The 23,301-nt window shown below is 44.7% G+C and overlaps 1 long non-coding RNA gene and 1 other non-coding gene across 2 annotated transcripts in view; one reads left to right on the forward strand and one right to left on the reverse strand.

Moving 5' to 3' along the window:
- Nucleotides 1–13,090, forward strand: part of LOC140735340 (uncharacterized) — a 36,725-nt gene extending 23,635 nt beyond the window's left edge. Inside the window, exons 2-3 of the long non-coding RNA XR_012100736.1 lie at nt 6,134–6,300; nt 13,031–13,090. This is a non-coding gene — a long non-coding RNA (uncharacterized lncRNA). The remainder of the gene's footprint in view (nt 1–6,133; nt 6,301–13,030) is intronic.
- A 9,430-nt stretch (nt 13,091–22,520) lies between these two features.
- Nucleotides 22,521–22,592, reverse strand: trnat-cgu (transfer RNA threonine (anticodon CGU)). Its single transcript has one exon. It is a non-coding gene; the product is annotated as a tRNA-Thr (tRNA).
- Between the last annotated feature and the right edge of the window lie 709 nt (nt 22,593–23,301).

A 23,301-nucleotide genomic window follows, 5' to 3' on the forward strand; every position in this document is an offset into this window, starting at 1 on the left:
TGAAGACGCACATAGGATTAAAACAGTTTTGAAGAATTTAAGTGGTTTATTGAACTGCAGTCACTCTTAGGGCTACAGAAAGGTTTATAAATGAAACACAGGCACAAATTCTGATGTTTAATTAGAAGACACACTTGAGGACTTGGGTCTCGACTTCTCCAAGAACTACACACTCTTTATTAGGTAAACCTGCTCATTAATGCAAATATCTAATCAGCCAACCATGCAACTCAATGCATAAGAGCATGCGGACATGGTCAAGAGGTCCAGTTGTTGTTCAGATCAAACATCAGAATGGGGAAGAAATGTGATCCAAGTGACTTTGACCATGGAATGATTGTTGGTGCCAGACAGGGTGGTTTGAGTATCTCAGAAACTGCTGATCTCCTGGGATTTTCACCTACAATGGTTTCTAATACAGGGATTCCCAACTTCTTTTATGCCGTGGACCAATACCGTTAACTGAGGGGTCTGTGGATCTCAGGTTGGGAACCCCCCGCTCTAGAGTTTACAGCGAATGGTGTGAAAAACCAAAAAGAATCCAGTGAGCAGTGGTTCTATGGGCAAGAGTGCTTTGTTAATGAGAGAAGTCAGAGGAGAAGGGCCAAACTGGTTCAAGCTGATAGGAAGGTGACAGTAACTCAAGTAACTGTGTTATAACAGTGGTGTGCAGAAGAGCATCTCTGAACGCACAACACATTGAACCTTGAAGTGGGTGGGCTACAGCAGCAGAAAGCAATGAACATACACTCAGCGGCCACTTTGTTAGGTACAGGAGGTACCTTCTAAAATGGCCACTGAGTGTTTGTGTCAGGTTTTCCCTTTGTGAACACGCAGGGAAATCACCTTGAAACTAATATAACGCCAAGAGTTCTTTGTTGAACAGAGTTTGGAAAATAATTCTTCTGCTAGCTTTCAATATGTTAGTTGTTCAACATGTCCATGTGAGTTCGATATTAACCTAAAGATAGGAAAAGATTAATGGATATGGTGAGTAGACTTATTAATGACTCAAGTTACTTACAGTGCTGTGCAAAAGTTTAAGGTGCATGTAAAAAAAATAAGAAAAGCGAAGTTGCTTTCAAAAATAATGAAATAAAAAGTTTCTAAATATCAAAACATTTACTGTAAAGAGCATGAACGGTATAAAACTAAATCAAATCGATATTTGGTGTAACCACCCCTTGACTTTAAAAATGCATCAATTCTCGTAGGTACACTGACGTGCAGTTTTATAAGAAAATCAGCTGGTAGGCTGTTCCAAGCATCTTGGAGAACCTGCCATAGTTCTTCTGCTGACTTTTGCTGCTTCGCTTGATTCTGTCTCTGCAGGGAATCCCAGACAGCCTCGATGATGGTGAGATCAGGGCTCTATGGAGGCACACCATCTGAAACCAAGTAAAAAATCTAGGTGCCTAAGACTTTCGCACAGGACTGCATTTCCTTTCTTAGTGGAACCATTACATGCCCCTACATGCCCTTATATTAATAGGAGGAAGGGTCCTTTTACACACCACAATAACACATGATTGCTTCTTGTTGCAATCTGAAATGGCCTAGCAATCTTCAAAACTGTCTGAACAAAGCATCTCTGAAATAACAGATAAGTTAGACAGATCAGCCCAAGTACCCAGGTAGGGAAAATCTCTGCCATTCCTAGCTTCACTTGGAAAGACGCTGCCATTCCAAGCTGTGCTGGGAAGACTCCACCGTTCCCAGCTCCACAGGGAAAGACTACCGTTCCCAGCTCCACAGGGAATGTCTCTGTGTTCCTCGCACTGTAGACTCACAGACTAACACAGAACAGAAGCAGGCCCTTGCAACCCAACTTGTCCAGGCCAACCAAGATACCCATTGGTCTGTCCCATCTGCCCACATTTGACCCATCTCTCCCCTACCCTTCTCACTTAGGGGCTACTGGCCAAGGAAGTGAGCAGCTCTACAGAAACAAGAGATGAGAAATGCTGGAATCTGGATCAACAAGCAAAATGCGGGAAGAACCAACCAAAACCATGGATAGTCTTTCCTCAGGCTCATCCACTGCCAGGGTGAGGCTGAAGGCAAATAGGAAGAACTGTTAACATTTTTCCATAGACGCTGCCTGATCTACTGAGTTCCTCCAGCATTTTGTGCATATTGCCTGGAGGAGCAGCACCTTGGTATGTTTCATAACTTCAAAACATTAAACTAATTCAAAGGAAGAGAGCCAAGAGATGCAAGTCTTAATTTGTGTTTACTTTAAGCAAGGCACCTACATATCATGTGGTAGTGCCATGATGTATATGTATTTTTACATATAACCATAATGAATTATGTAAACAACAAAGAATGCTTAATCAAACAATATTACTCAAACATTACTGAAATATTAAATACACAGCACACCTCATATTCCTCCAGGGAATTTTGATTTCAATATTTAAGAGAAGTTTGGATAAGTAAATGGATGGGAGGGGTGTGGAAGACTATAATCCAGGTGTGGGTCAATGGGACTACAAGGAATAACAGTTCAGGATGTACAGCGGCATGCAAAAGTTCGGGCACCCCTGGTCAAAATTTCTGTTACTGTGAATAGCTAAGCGAGTAAAAGATGACCTGATTTCCAAAAGGCGTAAAGTTAAAGATGACACATTTCTTTAATATTTTAAGCAAGATTACTTTTTTTATTTCCATCTCTTACAGTTCCAAAAAAATAAAAAAGGAAAAGGGCCCAAAGCAAAAGTTCGGGCACCCTGCATGGTCAGTACTTAGTAACACCCCCTTTGGCAAGTATCACAGTTTGTAAACGCTTTCTGTAGCCAGCTAAGAGTCTTTCAATGCTTGTTTGGGGGATTTTCACTCATTCTTCCTTGCAAAAGGCTTCTAGTTCTGTGAGATTCTTTGGCCGGCTTGTATGTACTGCTCTTTTGAGGTCTATCCACAGGATCATTATCCTGTTGTAGAAGCCATTCTCTTTTCGTCTTCAGCTTTTTTACAGACGGTGTGATGTTTGCTTCCAGAATTTGCTGGTATTTAACTGAATTCATTCTTCCCTCTACCCTGTGGCACTGGCTGCAACACAAGCCCAAAGCATGATCGATCCACCCCCATACTTAACAGTTGGAGAGGTGTTCTTTTCATGAAGTTCTGCATCCTTTTTTTCTCCAAACATACCTTTACTCTTTGCGGCCAAAAAGTTCTATTTTAACTTCATCAGTCTAAAGGGCTTGTTTCCAAAATGCATCAGGTTTGTTTAGATGGTCCTTTGCAAACTTCTGATGCTGAAATTTGTAGTGAGGACACAGGAAAGGTTTTCTTCTGATGACTCTTCCATGAAGGTCATATTTGTGCAGGTGTCGCTGCACAGTAGAACAGTGCACCACCACTCCAGAGTCTGCTAAATCTTCCTGAAGGTCATTTGCAGTCAAACGGGGGTTTTAATTTGCCTTTCTAGCAATCCTATGAGCAATTCTCTCCAAAAGTTTTCTTGGTCTTCCAGACCTCAACTTGACCTCCACCGTTCCTGTTAGCTGCCATTTCTTAATTACATTATGAACTGAGGAAACAGCTACCTGAAAACACTTTGCCATCTTCTTATAGCCTTCTCCTGCTTTGTGGGCATCATTTATTTTAATTTTCAGAGTGCTAGGCAGCTGCTTAGAGGAGCCCATGGCTGCTGATTATTGGGACAAGGTTTGAGGAGTCAGGGTATTTATAAAGCTTTGAAATTTGCATCACCTGGCCTTTCCTAACGATGACTGTGAACAAGCCATAGCCCTAACAAACTAATTAAGGTCTGAGACCTTGGTAAAAGTTATCTGAGAGCTCAAATCTCTTGGGGTGCCCAAACTTTTGCTTGGTGCTCCTTTCCTTTTATTCACTCTAAAATTGTACAAAACAAAAATAATACACTAATCTTGCTTAAAATGTTGAAAAGAATGTTTCATCTTTAACTTTATGACTTTTGGAGATCAGTTCATCTTCTACTCACTTAACTATTCATAGTAACAGAAATTTTGACCAGGGGTGCCCAAACTTTTGCATGCCACTGTAGATGGGCCAAAGGGCCTGTTTCTGTGCTGTAGTGCTCTAAACCTCTATGATGCCAGACAGTCTTGCTTCGGCTAATGCCTCCAGTTGCCAGTGTCAAAATCACACTCCTTAATGTTTACTTTGAGAGAGTCCTTTCAGAATTTCCTCTGGTCCTGTGAGACACCAGAGATTCTGCGGATGCTGGAAATCCAGAGCAACACACACAAAATGCCAGAGGAACTCAGCAGGTCAGGCAGCATCTATGGAGCAAAAAGAAGAGTCGACGTTTCGTGCTGAGGCCCTTCGCAAAGGACCTCCAAAATAGGAGTAGCACGGTAGCGTAGTTGTTAGCCTGGTGCTTTACATTGCCAGCGATCGCAGATCAGGGTTCAATTCTTGCCGCTGTCTCTAAGGCGTTTGTACGTTCTCCCTGTGATGGTGTGAGTGAGTTTCCTCCGGGTTCTAACAGTTAGAGTTAGGGTTTGTGAGCTGCGTGCATGCCGGGAGTGTGGTGACAATAACGGGCTGCCCCCAGCACGTCTCAGCCATCGACGCAAATGACACATTTCATTGTGTGTTTTGATGTGCATGTGACAAATAAAGCTCATCTTTAATCTTTATAATCCTTACTCCTTGAATTCACTGAGGCATTTCAGCTGGTATCTCGGGCAGGGGCACTGCACAGCTGGTGTTAGATGGTCACTGTTGGTGGTGCCACTGAACAGGGTATAGCACTACCCATATTTTGGTTTGGCTCGGAAATCAATCCAAACCCCAATAACCTTAGTGAGTAGAGTTACAAGATCCTAAAATGGAAGCTTTACTTCCATGGTGTTACAGTATCTGTTATACACTGGTTTCTTCGGCAAAAAGATTCAAGGACGTATGTTAACAATTACTCCTGGAAAAAAACGGATTGAAATAGAAATGATGCTCCCAGAACATTGCAAAATCCTGAAAACACGATGTAACATGAATCAAATTTATTGTATCCATACTTAGTTCCATGGTATCCTTGTCTACAATGCCAAAGTGATACTTCTGAAGCAAATTCTAAGATTTTGAGTAACGTTTGAAATACTCCCATTCTAAGTATTTAAATTGCTAAAACCATCTAAAACAAAAAATAATCCCAGCTGCCAAGTCAAAGTCAACTTTCAGCTGGTACCAGGCCCCTGGAGTTCTGTATAATCACAGATAATGATCAAGAACTGGCCACTATCTATACCAAGAACTTAGAACTGAAAGAATATTACAGTTCTAAGTAACTTTTGGACAGTTTTTTTTTCTCCCAACCTACAATTTCAGAGGACACAAACCTGTACAATATTGGACAGGCTATTCAGCCCATGATGTTGTGCCAGTCTTGATACCAACGTACACTAAATGACATCTTCCTGTTATTTACCCATATTCCTCCAACCCCCATATTCGAGTATCTATCTAAAAAGTCTCTTAAACTCTACCAAACTGCCTGTTTCCACTACTACACCTGGTAGCCCATTCTAGGCACGTATTGCTCCCTGCATAAAAAATAACTTGCTTCTCTCATCACCTATAAACGTTCCCCTCTAATCCTAAAAGCATGTCCTCTTTCATTTCACATTTAATTTCAATACAATCTCCTTAAAGATTACTTATTTAAAAAAAACTTTTCTTGCTTTAATTGCACTTTTAAAAGGTGTGCAGCCTTCTTGGGAATTAGCAGGGTGGAGATACGTCTCTAGCAAAGGAGGTGAAAGGCACTCTTTCCCTCTGCTAGTCTACAGGTTACCCTTGGGCAAGGTTCAGCACCTGATTAGCTCCTCGATCGGGGTAATGTGAAGCCACTGGAGCAGGTGGTAGATGGCCATACGAGCAGCTGGTGCATATCACAAATCCTGGTTATGTGACCACTGATGCCAGGCAGACAATCTCTAAAGAGTATTGATAATGGTTGGGGTTCCCTGTCTTGTAAAGACACTGCCCAGAAGAAGGCAATGGCAAACCACTTGCGTCAAAAAATTTGCCAAAGGTAATTATGATCATTGGAATGACTGTGATCACCCATGTTATACAATATGGCACATAACAAACAAATGAAAGGGATTAACTGTAGACCAATTTCCAATTTTAATGTCAGGTGCTGGGACCAATGGATGCCAGAAAATCTGGACAGCATTGTGAGCAGGAATGACTGAACGTAAGTTTTGGGGTCTGACACCATGCCAGCCATCCGGCCCAAACCAGCACACGGTGACCAGCTGCCCATCCAAGGACACACACTCTGACAAATATCAAGTGCCACTGGTAAGTCATTGACTCACTGAGTCCCGTCATAAATCGGGGGACCACTTTGTCGAGCACCTCCTCTCCATCCAACAAAAGCAGGGCTACCCGGTGGCCAGACATTTTAATCTGATGCCCGTTCCCGTTCCGATGTGTCTCCTCTTGTTCCAAGATGAGGCCACCCTCAGGGTGGAGGAGCAACACCTTATATTCCGTCTGGGTAGCTTCCAACCTGATGGTATAAATATCGACCTCCTTCCGGTAAAAAAATTTCCCTCTCTCTCTCCTCTTCTTCTATTCCCTACTCTGACCTCTTATCTTTTCTCACCTGTCTACCACCTCCCCTGGTGCACCTCCTCCTTCCCTTTCCCCTATGGTCTCCTCTCCTCTCCTATCCGATTCCTCCCTCCCTAGCCCTTGACCTTTCCCACCCACCTGGCTTCACCTTTCACCTTCTAGCTATCCTTCTTCCTCTCCCTCCCACCTTTTTATTTTGGCGCCTACCCCCTTCCTTGACAGTTCTGAAGAAGAGCCTCGGCCTGAAATGTCGACTGTTGATTCAATTCCATAGATGCTGCCTGACCTGCTGAGTTCCTCAGCATTTTGTGTGTGTTGCTCTGGTCTGCTGTTGCTGCTGTTTGTGTTGTTGTGTTGAACACTGTAGTCCTGCTCTGTTGACTGAACACAAAAGCTGCTGTTGGAACCAGGTGGGTAGGAAAGGTAAAGGGCTGGAGAGGAAGGGATCTGATAAGAGAGGAGAATGGACCGTAGGAGAAAGGGAAGGAAGACGGGAGCTGGGGGGAGATGATAGGCAGGTGAGAAGAGGTAAAAGGCCAGGGTGGGAAATAGAAGAGGGGAAGATAAATCAATATTCACGTCACCAGGTTGGAGGATATCCAAATGGAATCCAGGAGATACATGTCCACAGATCCCGGAAAGTTGCCTCACAGGTAGATAGGGTAGTTAAGCTGGCTTATGGGGTGTTAGCTTTCATAAGTCGAGGGACAGAGTTTAAGAGTCGCGAGGTAATGATGCAGCTCTATAAAACTCTGGTTAGGCCACACTTGGAGTACTGTGTCCAGTTCTGGTCGCCTCACTACAGGAAGGATGTGGAAGCATTGGAAAGGGTACAGAGGAGATTTACCAGGACGCTGCCTGGTTTAGAGAGTATGCATTACGATCAGAGATTAAGGGAGCTAGGGCTTTACTCTTTGAAGAGAAGGAGGATGAGAGGAGACATGATAGAGGTATACAAGATATTAAGAGGAATAGATAGAGTGGACAGCCAACGCCTCTTCCCCAGGGCACCACTGCTCAATACAAGAGGACATGGCTTTAAGGTAAGGGGTGGAAAGTTCAAGGGAGATATTAGAGGAAGGTTTTTTACTCAAAGAGTGGTTGGTGCGTGGAATGCACTGCCTGAGTCAGTGATGGAGGCAGATACGCTAGTGAAATTTAAGAGACTACTAGACAGGTATATGGAGGAATTTAAGGTGGGGGATTATATGGGAAGCAGGGTCTAAGGGTTGGCACAACATTGTGGGCCGAAGGGCCTGTACTGTGCTGTACTATTCTATGTTCTATGAATCTAAGTTGTTACTCCTCAACCCTGAGGTTGCCTCATTGTGGCAGAAGAGGAGGCCATGGACCAACATGTCGAAATGGGAATGGGAATTAAGATGTTTGGCCATTGGGAAGTTCCTTGTGGAGGTGCTTAACGAAGCAGTTCCCCAACTTATGATGGGTCACACCAACTTAGAGGAGGATGCAGTAGACAACCTCAGCTGTTTCACAAGTGAAGTGTTGCTTCAGCTGGAAGGACTGTTCGGGGCCCTGACTGGAGGCAAGAATGGGCAGGTGTACTATGTTGGTGCTGGAATGTGTGACGATACTTGGAGTTGCCCCTCAGCACACTTTTGGGTGTGTCGGTTGTTAATGGAATCGATGCACTGCACCGTAAGTTCGACGTACACACGATAAGTAAATCTGACTCTTAAAAGAATGGCATGTGGCGACCCACTTTCTGCACAGGGGAACCGGCTCACAAATAGCCAGCGCGTGGGGGGAGACTTTGGTAATGCACCTCCGACGTCATTTCCGCCCGGAGAGGGCAGGCGCTAGGGATTTAAATACCAGCACCGCGAAGTTTGAATAAACTAGTCTCGAAATGACTTACCGATTGCGTGTCGTTATTTCAGCGCTGTGTGTAGCACATCGCTACATTGGTGACCCCAACGGTCCAAAAGGGATTTGGACCAAAGATGACCGACTCTTCATCTGTTCACGCAGTTTCGCTCAAACTGCCGACTTTCTGGACGCTGCAACCACGCGCGTGGTTTAGCCAAGCAGAAGCCCAGTTCCAGATTCGGCAGATATCTTCTGATTCCACGCATTACTACCACGTTGTGAGCGCCCTTGACCAGCAGACGCCGCCCAGGTTGCGGATTTCATACAGTCACCCCCAGAAGAAGGCAAATATGAAGCATTCAAAGCACTGCTCATTGGGACCTTTGGCCTCTCACGGCGTGAGCGGGGTGCCTGCCTGCTTCACCTGGACGGTTTGGGAGACAGACTGCCGTCAGCAGTGATGAACGAGATGCTGTCCCTGGCTGACGGACACAAGCCCTGCCTCATGTTCGAGCAAGCGTTCCTGGAGCAACTGCCTGGGGACATACATCTGCTGCTGGCCGACGCAGATTTCAGCGACCCCCGGAATGTGGCGGCCCGGGCAGACGTGCTGTGGAGCCAAGAGGGAGAGCGTGGCATCCGTCGGTCAGATTACCAGGCCACGCGCCCAACAGCAGACCAGACCAGGCCCGGCAAGGGAGCGCACACAACACAGAGGCAGGAGTGAGGAGGACAGTGAACAGTGGTGTTTCTACCACCTCCGGTGGGGCACAAAAGCCCGCTGTTGTCGCCCGCCCTGCAAGGGCCAGCTGCCGCTAATGACTATGGCGGCTGGCTGCCAGGACAGCCTCTTGTACGTCTGGGACAAACAGTCGGGACGCCGCTTCTTGGTCGACACCGGAGTGGAGATCAGCGTCTTGCCCCCGACGGGGTACGACACCCGCAACAGGAAGCCAGGACCCACCCTGAGGGCCGCAAACGGCAGCACGATACAGACCTACGGCACCCGCACAGTGCAGCTGCAGTTCGGCGCCAGCCAGTTCACATGGGTCTTCACACTGGCCGCCGTGGCCCAACCACTCTGGGGGCGGACTTCTTGCGAGCTCACAGCCTGCTGGTCGACTTGCAAGGGAAAAGACTGGTACATGCCGAGACTTTCCAGACGTTCTCCCTGGGTGAAGCCAAGTTGCCGGCCCCACACCTGGACTCCATCACGCTGTCGGACAACGAATTCACCAGACTCCTGGCGGACTTCCCATCGATCCTGGCACTGCAGTTCACGGCAGCCATGCCAAGACACGGGGTACAGCACCACATCCCGACCCAGGGACCACACCTCCACGCCCGCGCACGAAGGCTCCCCCCAGAAAAGTTCCGCCTGGCGAAGGAGGGGTTCAAGAGGATGGAGGAATTGGGGATCGTACGGAGGTCCGACAGCCCATGGGCCTCCCCCCTGCACATGGTGCCCAAAGCAGCCGGGAGTTGGAGACCATGCGGCGAATACCGCAGACTGAACGAGGCTACAACTCCAGACCACTACCCCGTGCCGCACATACAGGATTTTGCAGCAAACCTGCACGGGGCAAGAATCTTTTCCAAAGTAGACCTCGTCCAGGGATACCATCAAATCCCGGTGCACCCTGAAGACATCCCCAAAACAGCACTCATCACCCCGTTCGGCCTGTTCGAGTTCCTCTGAATGCCGTTCAGCTCAAAGAATGCCTCACAGACGTTCCAGTGGCTAATGGATGCGGTGGGATGCGACCTGGACTTTGCGTTCATCTACTTGGATGACATCCTTATAGCCAGCAGTAGTCGTCAGGAGCATCTGTCCCACCTCCACCAGCTCTACTCCCACCTGAGTGATTTCGGCCTCACGATCAACCCGGCCAAATGCCAGTTCGGTCTCGATACCATCGACTTCCTGGGCCACAGGATTACCAAAGACGGGGCAATACCTCTGCCCGCCAAGGTAGACGCGATCCGCCACTTTGCCCGGCCCAACACAGTCAAAGGCCTGCAGGAGTTCGTTGGTATGGTGAACTTCTACCACCGTTTCCTCCCCTCAGCAGCCCGTATCATGCGCCCTTTGTACACCCTGATGTCGGGTAAAGGCAAGGACATTACTTGGGACGAGGAGGCTGCGGCTGCTTTCGTTAAAGCCAAGGAAGCCTTGCCCATACCATGCTGTACTGTTCCCTACTGTAGTTGGAAAGACATGGAAAGATATTGGCCGGCACAATGGCCTAGCGGTTAGTGTAATGGTGTCACAGTGCTAGCAACCCAGGTCATTTCCCTCCGCTTCTGTAAGGAGTTTGTACATTCTCCCTGTGACAGTGTACATTTGCTCCATTTCCTCCCTCATTCCAAAGACTGATGGGTTAGTACATGGGTGTAATTATTGGGCCAGAAGGGCCTGTTACTGTGCTGCATCTCTAAGTAAAAAGGATGAGCATATAAGAAAACGTGTAAGGAATGGACAGATGCAGGCAGATGTCTGGATTAAGAGATGAGACAGTACCATAGCTGACAAAATAAGTTGTTAAACAAGCAAAGTTTGTATTAAATAGGGGCATGGAGTGATCACAACGTTCAAAGCAAATTTATTATCAAATGCATATACAGGCATATCACCATTTACTAACCTGAGATTTATTTTCCTGCAGGCATTCACAGTAGATACAAAGAAATTCAGCAGAATCAATCACAAATAATCATCATAATAATAAATAAATAGATAATAATATTGAGAACGATTTGTAGAGTCCTTAAAATTAGTCCCATAGGTTGTGGAATTACGGTGTTGAGGTGAATGAACTTAGCTCAGGAGCCTGAAGTTTAAAGGGTAATAACTGTTCCTGGAACTGATGTTGTGAAACCCAAGGCTCCAACACTTCCTTCCCAACGGCAGCTGCTAGAAGAGATCTTGGCCGTGGGTGGTGGCGGCCCTTCAGAGACCTAACTAAATTTATTATCAAAGTACGTACTATATACGTCAACATATACAACCCTGAGATTCATTTTCTTGTGGGCATACAGTACTCAATAAATCCTTAATAAATAGTAACCATAATAGAATCAATGAAAGACCACACATCAAGTGAGTTGAGATACCATATTTTAGAAGCGATTCTGACCGTATATTCTGGCCTTGTGAGCACGAAGGTGATTACCAGACATCTCACTCATTAACCTGTGCTGGATAACGATCTTCAAAAGTTGTAGATAAGTGAACTCGTCCAACAGGCAGAAAACATTTACCCACTTGGAAATGGCTAAGAGGATTTTTCCATTGAGAAATGATTTTTTGAAGAAAGGGGTCAATAACTCTTCCTACTCATGGATAATCAAAGTGACTACACCACTAAGAAACGAGATGAGGATTTGGTTCAGCTCGCCTAATGAGAGAGATGCCAGAATCTTTTACTAAATTCCCAGAATCAGAATCATTATCACTGATATATGTTGTGAAATTTGTTGGTTTGTGGCAGCACTACAGAGCAATACATTAAAAAATGAATATAAGTTACACGCATGAAACGCTGGAGTGTTGCAGGCTTGTCAATTGCTGGAAATGCTCAAAGATTTGTGAGATTGCCTATATTAAATGTTTTACTTGGAGAGAATGACAGAGGTGTCAATTTAAACAAAGCTACACACATAAAAATGCTGGAGGAACTCAACAGGTCAGGCAGCATCCATGGAAATGAATAAACAAGTAGACATTTCGAGCCGAGGCCCTTCTTCAGGTCTGAGAAGGAAGGGGGAAGATGCCAGAACAAAAAGGTGGGGGTTGGGGGGAGGGAAGGTGATAGGTCAGGTGGGTGGGAAAGGTTATGGGCTGGAGAAGAAAGAATCTGACAGGAGAGGAGAGTGGACCATCAGAGAAAGTGAAGGGGGAGGCGACCCAAGGGATGTAATAGGCAGGTGAGAAGAAGTAAAAGGGCAGAATAGGGAAAAGAGGAAGGGAGGGAGAAATCTATTCTTATTTTAACTATAAATTGCAATAAGAAATATAAACGAGTAAATAAATAAATATTGCAAACGAGCAAAAATGAGGTGGTGTTCATGGGTTTCATGAGAAATCTCATGGCAAAGGGGATTCAGAAACCAATAATGAGGTAACATTAAGTACATGATTATTCTGTGATCTCATTTAATGTCAAACGGTGCAGAGATGAGGGAAGATTATTAAAGAAACATTGAAGAAACAGGTTTGAGAGGGTACTCAAGTTTAATAATGAGACATTAATTAGCAGATCTCTTGCCCAAGTGCAGAACAGCAGCACATTCCACAGCAGGTAAGTTACCAACACATCGAAGATTCAGAACACGACTGAGTTCAGTTCAGCCAAGTCTTGTGGGATGTGTGGAAGAGAAGCAGATGAGGCAGAATTGAAATTACAATTCAGGCCAAGGAAAGCGACATGTTAAATAACACGATTGAGTTTATGTGCTAACTTCATCTAAAAAAATTAACCTTTGGAAATGGAGTGAAAGGTGAAACAGAATAAAGAGATATGTTGAGAAAATATGAGATAGATTTAAATATGTGCACGTAAATTACTAAATCTTGTAAGAGATATACACAATATTGAAAACTGATTTCGTGTATATTCCATAGCTGAACTAGAGGAGATTGTAAATTCAACAATACAAGATTGTACTGAAGAGAGTCAAGGAGATGGAAACCCTCCTCAAAGTTCAAAGAACATTTATTATCAAAGTAAGTATACGTTATACAACCATGAGGTTTGTTTCCTTACAGGCAGCCATAAAACCAAACAAAACATTTAAAAAAGACCAACAATCAACCCAATGTGCAGGTAGAGGAGGAAAAAAACCAAAGCATGTAAACGATAGGAGTAAGCAAATAGCATTTAGAACTAAAGTGAGTCCTCAGGCATGAAACCTAAAAGCAGCTGGAGCAGGCCTGCAGCCTGAATTCAGGGCCTAGTGGAGTAAATGTTACGGAGTCCGGAGCAGCCGGATCAGGCCCTGATGCACCAACAATAACTCTCGGAGACAGGAGGCGAACGATAGGCTTTTATTAGCAGCAAAAGTGACCACAACATTTTGGAGACTGAGGGAGGAGCAGTGCCTCCAATCGCCTTTATACAGGGGTCTGTGGGAGGAGCCACAGGAGCAGTCAGCAGAGGGGCGTGTCCAGACAGGTATACACATAGTTTACCACAGGCCCGCAGCCTGAATTCAGGGCCTAGTGGTGTAAACGTCACGGAGTCTGGAGCAGCCGGACCAGGCCCGCAGCCTGAATTCAGGGCCTAGTGGTGTAAACGTCACGGAGTCTGGAGCAGCCGGACCAGGCCCGCAGCCTGAATTCAGGGCCTAGTGGAGTAAACGTCACGGAGTCCGGAGCAGCCAGACCAGGCCTCGGCCTCACTGCAGCGAAGAGAAGGAGTAAATATCGCGGAGCAGTGAGCCAAACCGGTCCGACCCACGTCTCTGGTCCCAATGGTCCTGCCAAATCTCTGCCCACTTTACTGGCTGATCGATACCTTTCTGCGGCCTAAGGCTATCCTCCTCACTACTGCAACCGCCAATCTTTGTGTCGTCTGCATCGAAGTCCCAGTACCAGTCTCTATGGTACACCACTTCTGATCAACTCTCCACTATCACCCCCACTCCTGCTACAAGCTTTGTTTTTTTAATTGACAGTTACTTTGGACTTCCCCCACAGGTCAGACTTTGGTCTGAGGCTCCAGTATAAACATTAAAATGTATAAAGCTTTAGATATGGTTCTTTAAGGTTGTTATAGCTGGGGGAGCTCCCATTATCTATTAAATTCTCCCAAAGGCATGCGCCTCAAATAGCCTCTGACAACAAAGTCCAGCTCCTGGTCTTCACGTGTGGCTTTGCTACTAAGCCCAGTGGAACCATCTCTACCGACAGGAGAAGGGGCAAAGGTGAGTTATTGGCACCTTAAAAAGTCTGAAAAAAGGTTAAATCTGTAAATAATGGTATGAATAATTCCTTTACAAAAAGGGGGAAATGGTGCAGTGCATGTAAGTGTGTGACATACGGCTGACATATGTAACTGGAGTGAGTGGATTAAGCAAGTCTAGTAATATGTGACACTTAGTAATTTAAATGCTGGCCCAGATAGTCTGAGGGCTCCTCTCTCCATGAGGCTAAGGCTGTAAAACTGCCCCTGACTGTTGTGCTTTGTGTCTGCGAACTTTGCGATGATTTGCCCCGCTAATGTGATGAACTGAATACTGAGGTTTTGGGCCTACTCCGAGCTGCTCCCGGGATTTACATCCAAGGACCCGCCATTGTTTTTGCTCGCTTCTGTTGTTTGCATGATTTGTGTTTTTTTTTTCCTTTCTCTGTGGGCATTGGGGGTTGGTCTTTTTTTTTAAATTGGGTTCTTTGGGGTTCCTTTTTTGCGACTGCCTGTTAAGCAAACAAATTTCAATCTTTATACATTCGTTGAGAATAAATGCACTTTGAATCTTTAATTCACTACATTCCTGACTCTCTTTGCGATGAAAATAAGAACTCTGACTCTGCAGTCTTGATAGTGAAAAGTAATTCTCTGGCATATGAGCCATTTAGCAAAGATCATTGAGGGGAGATGACACAAATTGCTTTTTTACTCAGCGAAATACCGGACTCTCCTCAAAAAGTTGGTGACCGTCCCCTCAGCTATCCATTCATTTCCCTTCCCAGATGGATTACAATTAAAGCAATGGAATATAATGCCTGACTGCTCTTATAAAGAGTCAGAACAATACAGCCCACTGAATGGTATCTGCTATGCAAAAAGTTTGAATATGATTCTACATTTTCATTATTTACCTCTGCATTCAGTGAGTTTTTAAATCCAGTATGAAAGACTGGATATACTGTGCTATATCAAAATATAAACAGTGGAAACTAATTCGGAATGCTCAGGACCCTTCACCCTCAGAATTATTGAAGCCTCCGATGGTCAGCGTCAACCATAGATGTTACATCCTAGCTGTTGAGATACGCAAGCCTGGGCAGTACAATATGGAGAGCAAGCTGCTGCCCTTGTAGCAAGCTCCCCATCTCCACCCATCTGGTGAACCCAAAGGAACGGCAGAGACCGATACAGTTTGGCACCAGCAGCATCACAGGAGTTGCCGGTCAGTGTTGAACTCAATGTAGGACTGCCTTAGGGACTCGCGCTCCGGACTTTTCCCTCTGGGTTTACTCCCGATGCCTTCCCCATGAGCGTGTATAGCTGCAATGCAGCCGAGATTTGAGATCAGCGTTTTTTTAGGGGTTGTTGTGGACAGTGTGGAGGGCTGTCAGAGGTCACAGCAGGACATTGATAGGATACAAAACTGGGCTGAGAAGTGGCAGATGGCGTTCAACCTAGATAAGTGTGAGATGGTTAACTTTGGTAGGTCAAATATGATGGCAGAATATAGTATTAACGGTAAGACTCTTGGCAGTGTGGAGGATCAGAGGGATCTTGGGGTCCGAGTCCATAGGACACTCAAAGCTGCTGCGCATGTTGACTCTGTGGTTAAGAAGGCTTATGGTGTATTGACCTTCATCAATCCTGGGATTGAGTTTAGGAGCTGAGAGGTAATGTTGCAGCTATATAGGGCCTGTATAGTGCTGGTGAGCTGCCAACCTTGGCAGACGAGCCCCATCTGCCTGATGCGACTTTGGGGTGCAGTAACCCCTCTTTACCTCTTTTCCTGTCAGTAGAAACAGTTCTGTCAGGCTTATTAGCTAAGCCACATGTGAAAGCCAGGAGCTGGATTTGGTTGTCTGAGGCACACGCCATTGGGAGCATTTAATAGATATTGGGAGCTTATCTCCACTATATTTCCCAGTTATAACAACCTTAGGAACCATACTTAGAGCTACAAAGCTAAGAAAATACAATAAGTAAAGCTAAATACATTAGGAGACTGGATAACAAAATACTATTTCCTCTATTTATATCGGTTACAATTTTTCCTGAGTATTTTAATAAATCAAAGAGTTTATTTTGATTTGTTTTTAAACTCAAGCAAGCTGATTTATATATACAGTCTATAAAAGCTTTGTACGTTTTAATGTTTATACTAGGCCCTTAGACCAAAAACTGAACCGTGGAGGATGTCCAAAGTAACCATTAAATAAATATGGGGTGCGATGTTAGCTTAGTGGTTAGCATGACACTATTACAGCTCAGGGTGTTCTGAAGTTTGGAGTTCAATTCCAGCACTGTCCTATAAGGGGTCTCTTCATACCCTGCCCGTGGAATGTGTGGGTTTCTCCCCGGTGCTCCAGTGTGCTGTCACACTGGTACCTGGTAGGTTAATCGGTCATTGTAAATTGTCTTGTGGTTAAGTTAGGGTTAATCAGGGCTGTGGGGTTGCTGGGGCAACGTGGCTCGAGGGTCTGGCAAAGACCTACTCCATGGTGTATAGCCAAAATTTTTTTTAAAAATTGTTATTAGGTGACGGGAGATGGTAGGTTAGAGTTGGTTGGAAGTCGACTAGTTGTAAGTGGTGTACTGAAGAGATTGGTACTGGGACTCAGATGCTTAGCAAGTTTGCAGATGACACAACAACTGGCAGTGTTGCAGACAGTGAGGAGCCTTAGGCTGCAGAAAGATATCGATCAGCTGGTGAAATGGGCAGAGCCATGGCAGACGAGATATAATCTTGTTAAGTGCAAGGTGATGCATTTTGAGATGTCAGATAAAGGTAGGACATACACAGTGACAGGGATTGTTGAAGAACTGAAGTTTGGTGTATATCCAAAAATCCCTGGCAACACAAGTAGATAGGGCGATTAAAAGGTGAATAGAATGCTAGCTTTCTCTAGAACATCAATTGCTGGCAGCTCATTCCACACTCTCACGACCATCTGAGTGAAGAAGTTTCCCCACATATTCCCCTTAAACTTTTCACCTTTCACCCTTAATCCATGTCCTCTAGTTGTAGGCCCACCCAACCTCAATGGATAAAGCCTACTTCCATTTGCTCTATACCCCTCACAATTTTGAATACTTTTATCATATCTCCCCTCAATCTTCTATGTTCCAAGAATAAATTCTTAACCTAATCAATTTTTCCTTATAATTCAAGTTCTCCAATCCCAGCAACATCCTTGTAGATTTTCTCTGTAATCTTTCAATTGTAGGTGACCAAGACTGCACACAATACTTCAAATTAGGCCTCACCAACATCTTATACAACTTCAGCATAACATTTCATCTCCTGTACAAAATCTTTGATTTATGAAGGCCAATATGCAAAAAAAAACTTTCTTTACAACTTACCTAACTGTCCTGCCACTTTCAATGATTTATGGACCTGTATTCCCAGATCCCTTTGTTCTACCACACTCCTCAGTGTCCTAATGTTCACTGTGTAAGACATACCCTCGTTGGTCCTATCAAAGTGCAACTCCTCACACTTGTCTGCACTAAATTCCATTTACAATTTTTCCAGCCGATCCAGATTCTGCTGGAAGCGCTGTTAGTCTTCCTCACTGTCCACTACACCCCAATCTTGATGTCACCACAAATTTGCTGATCCAGTTAACCACGTTAAAATCTAGTTCAATGATGTAGACGACAAACAACAACAGATCCTGCAGCACTCTACTAGTCACAGGCCTCCAGTCAGAGAGGCAACCATCTACCACCACTCTCCAGCTTCTCCCACAAAGCCAATGTCTAATCCTGTTTAGTACTTCATTTTGAATGCCGAGCAACTTAATCTTCTTTACCATCCTCCCATGCAGGACCTTCTCAAATGCCTTGCTAAAGTCCAGGTAGACAACATCCACTGCCTTGCCTTCATCAACCTTCCTGATAACTTCCTCGAAAAGCTCTATAAGGTAGGCGCAACCTACCATGCACAAAGTCATGCTGACTATCCTTAATCAGTCCACGTTTATGCAAATACTCATATCAAGTCCTTTAGAAGACCTTCCAATAACTTTCCCACTACTGATATCAGGCTCACCAGCCTATAATTTCCTGGTTTATTTTTAAACCATTTCTCAATCAATGGAACAACATTGGCGATCCTCTGATCCTCTGGTACCTCACCTGTCACTAAAGGTGATTTAAATATCTCTGCTAGGGCCCCTGCAATCTCTTCACTCCCCCCCCCCCCCCCACAGGGTCCTAGGGAACACCTTGTCAGGCTCTGGGGATTTAGCCACCCTAATTTGCACCAAGAGAACCAACACCTCCTCTGTAATCTGCAGAGGGTTCATGACCTCACTGCTGCATTGCCTCACCTCCACAGACTCCGTCCATCTCCTGAGTAAATACAGATGGAAAAAAAAAACCATTTCGGATCTCCTCCAACCCTTTTGGCTCCACACATAGATAAACATTCTGATCGTGCAGAGGACAATTTTTGTCCCCTTGCAATCTTTTTGTTATTAGCTTATCTGTAGAATCCCTTAGGATTCTCCTTCACCTTGTCTGCTAGGGCAACCTCATGGCTTCTTTTAACCCTTTCTTCACTGTTCTCTTGCATTTCTTATACTCCTCAATTACCTCATGTGTTGCCACCTGCCTGTATCTGCTATGCACCTTTTATTTTCTTAACCAGGACCTCAGTATCTCTCAAAAACCATGGTTCCCTAAACCTCTTGCCTTTACCTTCTATTCCGACAGCCACATGCAAGCTTTGTACTCTCACTTTGAAGGCCTCCCACTTACCCAGTACAACTTTGCCAGGAAACAGCCTGCCCCCATCCATATTTGCCAGATCATTTTGGATACCACCAGCATGGGCTTTTCTCCAATTTAGAATCTCACCTGCAAACCAGACCCTATATTTTTTTTTTCCATATTTACTTTGAAACTAATGGCAATATTATCACTGGGTGCGAAGTGTTCCCCTACACAAACTTCAGTCAGCTGCCCTGTCTCATTCCCTGACAGCAGATCAAGTATCACACGCTCTCTTGTTGGGACTTCTACCTACTGATTGAGGGGAACTTACCTGAACACATCTGACAAACTCTGTCCCATCCACTCCTTTTACAATATGGGAGTCCCAATCAATATGTGGAAGGTTAAAATCACCACCGTAACAACAATATTCTCGCAACGGTCTGCGATCTCTCTACAAATTAGTTCCTCTAAATCCCGCGGACTGTTGGGCGGTCTGTAATATAGCCCCACTAACATTTCTCATTACTCGGTTCCACCCATAAAGCCTCACTAAACGAGCTCTCCAGTCGGTCCTGACTGAGCCCTGCCCTGACTCCGTCCCTTTAACCCTTCCCGCTCCATTACGTCTAAAACAACGAGCCCTGGAATATTGAGCTGCCTGCCCTCCTGCAACCAAGTCTCACTAACGGCTACTATATCGCGTTTCCATGCATTGGTCCATGCCCTCAGCTCACCTGCCCTTCCTACCACACTTCTTGCATTTAAATGCAACTCAGGACACGAGTCTCACTATGCCCTGCCTTTTGATCTCTAACTTTGTCCGAGCTCTTAACAAGTCTCCTCAAACTCACCACTGTTTCGGGTTCCCACTCCCCCGCAACTCTAGTTACTTCACCCCTCCCGTGCAGCATTAGCAAACCTTCCCCGCAGGATATTAGACTCCCCACCCCGGTTCAGGTGCAAACCATCTGTTCTGAACAGGTCCCACCTTACCCGGAAGAGAACCCATGATCCAAAAATCTTATGCCCTCCCTCGCTCCTCCACCAACACCTCAGCCGCGTGTTAAAACTGTATAATCTCCCTAGTTGTGGCCTCACTAGCATGTGGCACGGGTAGCAATCCTGAGATCACAACGCTGGAGGTCCTGCCCTGCACCCAACTCCCTATGCAGAACCTCGTCACTCATCCTACCCATGTCATTGGTATCTACATGGACCACGACCTTCGGCTGTTCGCCCTCCCGCTTAAGAACGCTGAGGTCTCGATCTGAGATATCCTGGACCCGCTGGCACCCGGGAGGGCTGTTCCCTAACTACGAATCCCCTATCACCACAAATACAAGCTTCCCCCCACCCCACCCCCGCCTTCTTGCTCAAACTTTTAATCTTTTTTCCCAGTCCTGATGAAGGGTCTCGGCCTGAAACGTAGACAGTTTACTCCTTTCCATAGATGCTGCCTGGCCTGCTGAGTTCCTCCAGCATTTTGTGTGTGATGCTCCCCTACTACCACAGCTCGCCTCTCCCCACCCCCCTTCCCTTCTGAGTCATAGAGCCAGATGCGGTGCCAGGGACCTGACCACTTTCCTCAAAGATTTCCAGCAGATTTGTCAGGCAAGGTTTTCTCTAAAGGAAACCATGCTGACTTAGGCCTATTTTCTAATGTGCCTCCAAGTACCCCGAAACCTCGTCCTGAACAATCGACTCCAACATCTTTCCAGCCACCGAGGTCATGCTAAAGGTACAGGTTCATGGTCAGTATAACAGGATGGGCCGATGGGCTTGTATGCTACTGGTAAACACTGGATAACGTTAAAACCGAATACTAGAGAACAAAAATAAAAACGGAGACGGCTAGTCTAGAATTTAATTTAATAAACTGGATTGGCGGATTTTGTATCCTATAAAAAGGGGTGATTTTTCTATCCTCTAAAATCAATAAAAGATCAGTGAAGGTTACGCCAACTTCTCTGGACGGTAGGACTGATGCAAAATGTCTCATTAAACTCTCTGTAACAAGCTTAACCACGCACTTCAAATTTAAGAACCAAGTTCTACTCTTACAGATTTTATTTTTTAGAAGATAGCAAAACACTCTGTATTGAGTATGTCAGCTAACCTGCAAGGGTCCAGGAGCTCGGGGAGCCGCGTTTCTCTAAGTTCCGTTTACTGGAAGGGCTCGGATCAATGCCAGCCTTTCGCTCGGGCTAGTTCGCGGTGTTTGCGCCCTCTGCTGGTACAGATCCGAACATACGAGTAATTCCACCACGATGATTAACCACAGCAGCTCCAAACTTCAAGGAATATTGATGATAGCCAACAGGCTACATTTTTATAAAGAGCGGACATAACTGTTCCTTATGGCCAAAATTAATATATTTGTATTTTAATTAAAACAGCATCAAATGTTTAAGCGAATTGCGCGATTGTATACCACAAAGTGCAAAAGCATGTTTAGAAAAGTGAGCTTGAAGTGAGGCTGTTTCAAACCTCCAGCATTTTGAGTGTGTCCTGCTGCGTTTCACCAGCGTTTTGTGGGTGTCGCTTGAATTTCCTCGTGCTTGCATTTTGAGTGTGTTACTTTGGATTTCCAGCATCAGCACAATCTTTTCTGATTATTCTTCTATTATCTGTCTTTATAAAGTGTCATCCTAATATGCGATTTGTTATGGAATATAACGTTCTAATGATCTTTCTTGAGGTGGTAAACCAGACTCTGCAGACAAAAATCGTGCCTAGTTATAGAGATTTTGATTAATGTACCCTACAGCGGTAATAAGTAACAGCAAATTCTGAACCTATATTTGTGTAGATTTGAAAAGTTCACTTGAAGGCTTGCTAATTAAATCAGCACGATATCGGACTTGATTCAGTAGGGTGTTCAACACGACTAAATTTTGATGGTTCATCTTTTTGACAAGTATTTACATATATCGTGGCTATCCGGTCACGGACAATGTGAAGCAATCAATAATATTTTCTACTCTTTAAAATAATTAATTATTACTTTAAATTATTTGAATTTGCAATAGTAATATGAACAGGAAAGTTAAAACATTTCAAAGTTAAATTGAAATATGATTACGAAATTTATAGAACGTTTCAGATTCTTCGGAAATTTTTTTCTTGGCAGAATTAATTTATAGAAGTTTTTATCTTGTCTAATTGGCTTTGGACACTAATTGCCAAAAGAGAAATAGTTGATTTGATTTATAGACTTGTGGAAATAAAAAAAAAGGGGACTATTACAACTTAGCAACGGATGCAGGTTATAAATTGCTTCGGGATATGATGAAATGTCTAAAATCAATTTTATCCCACAGAGTGGACACGCCGCAGAAATTAATGCAAACTTTCAATAGATCCAGGTTACCTTACAGTCAATTAATAAATGGATGGACGTCTGTACGCTGAGGCCTGGGAATTAATGTTCTGAGAAACTGGTTGGCTTCGCCGGGTTTCAAAATAATGGCTTTTGAATCCCTGAGGCACGGACGGGGTTCGAACCCGCGATCTTCGGTTTACGAGACCGACGCCTTACCACTTGGCCACCGCGCCTGCGCTACAAAAAAATATAACATTCGATTTCTTTCGACTGAGTAATGGCCGACGTAACTCCCAGAGTATATATTTATTGATTGAGCTATGGGCATGCGCGTGGAACAGTAGTGACTCACCCTGCACACTCTCGGCATATTCGGTCTTTTCAGTGCTGTGACTAAAACCCACTTGTGGCTGAAGAACAAGCCCCATATGTAATGTATACCACATCCTACACCTCATCCAACCATCTACATTAACTACAAGGCGGAAGGCGAGGAGAAGCCCAATCACCCCTCCAGACAGCACTCCATAACTTTTCTCAAAAGTTGATTCAAAATCTTTTCGATGTATCAAATAGGGTTTAAGTGCAGTGTGTCAGTTAAGAAAATAAAGATTTTGCATTTATGTACTTTTATATAATCCTTAACAACATTTTAGCAGGTAGTTTTTGAAGTACAGTCATTGCATCAAGGTAGGAAACATTTTTGCACAAAATATAAATATCTTGCGAACGTAAGAAATAGAAGCCGGTATGCGCCCCTTGACTTCTCAAGTCTGCTTCGTCATCTAACAAGTTCATAGCTAATCTTTTGCTACAGCATTAGTTTTCTGCCTTATCTCCAGATCTCTTGATAACTTTAATACCCAGGGAACGAATGACCTCTGCTTTGAATGCAGTCTCCACCGTAATAGATTCATAGAGTCATTGAACATTACTGTTCAG

This window comes from Hemitrygon akajei, chromosome 11 (genome assembly GCF_048418815.1).
Source record: "Hemitrygon akajei chromosome 11, sHemAka1.3, whole genome shotgun sequence".
NCBI classification, from domain to species: domain Eukaryota; kingdom Metazoa; phylum Chordata; class Chondrichthyes; order Myliobatiformes; family Dasyatidae; genus Hemitrygon; species Hemitrygon akajei.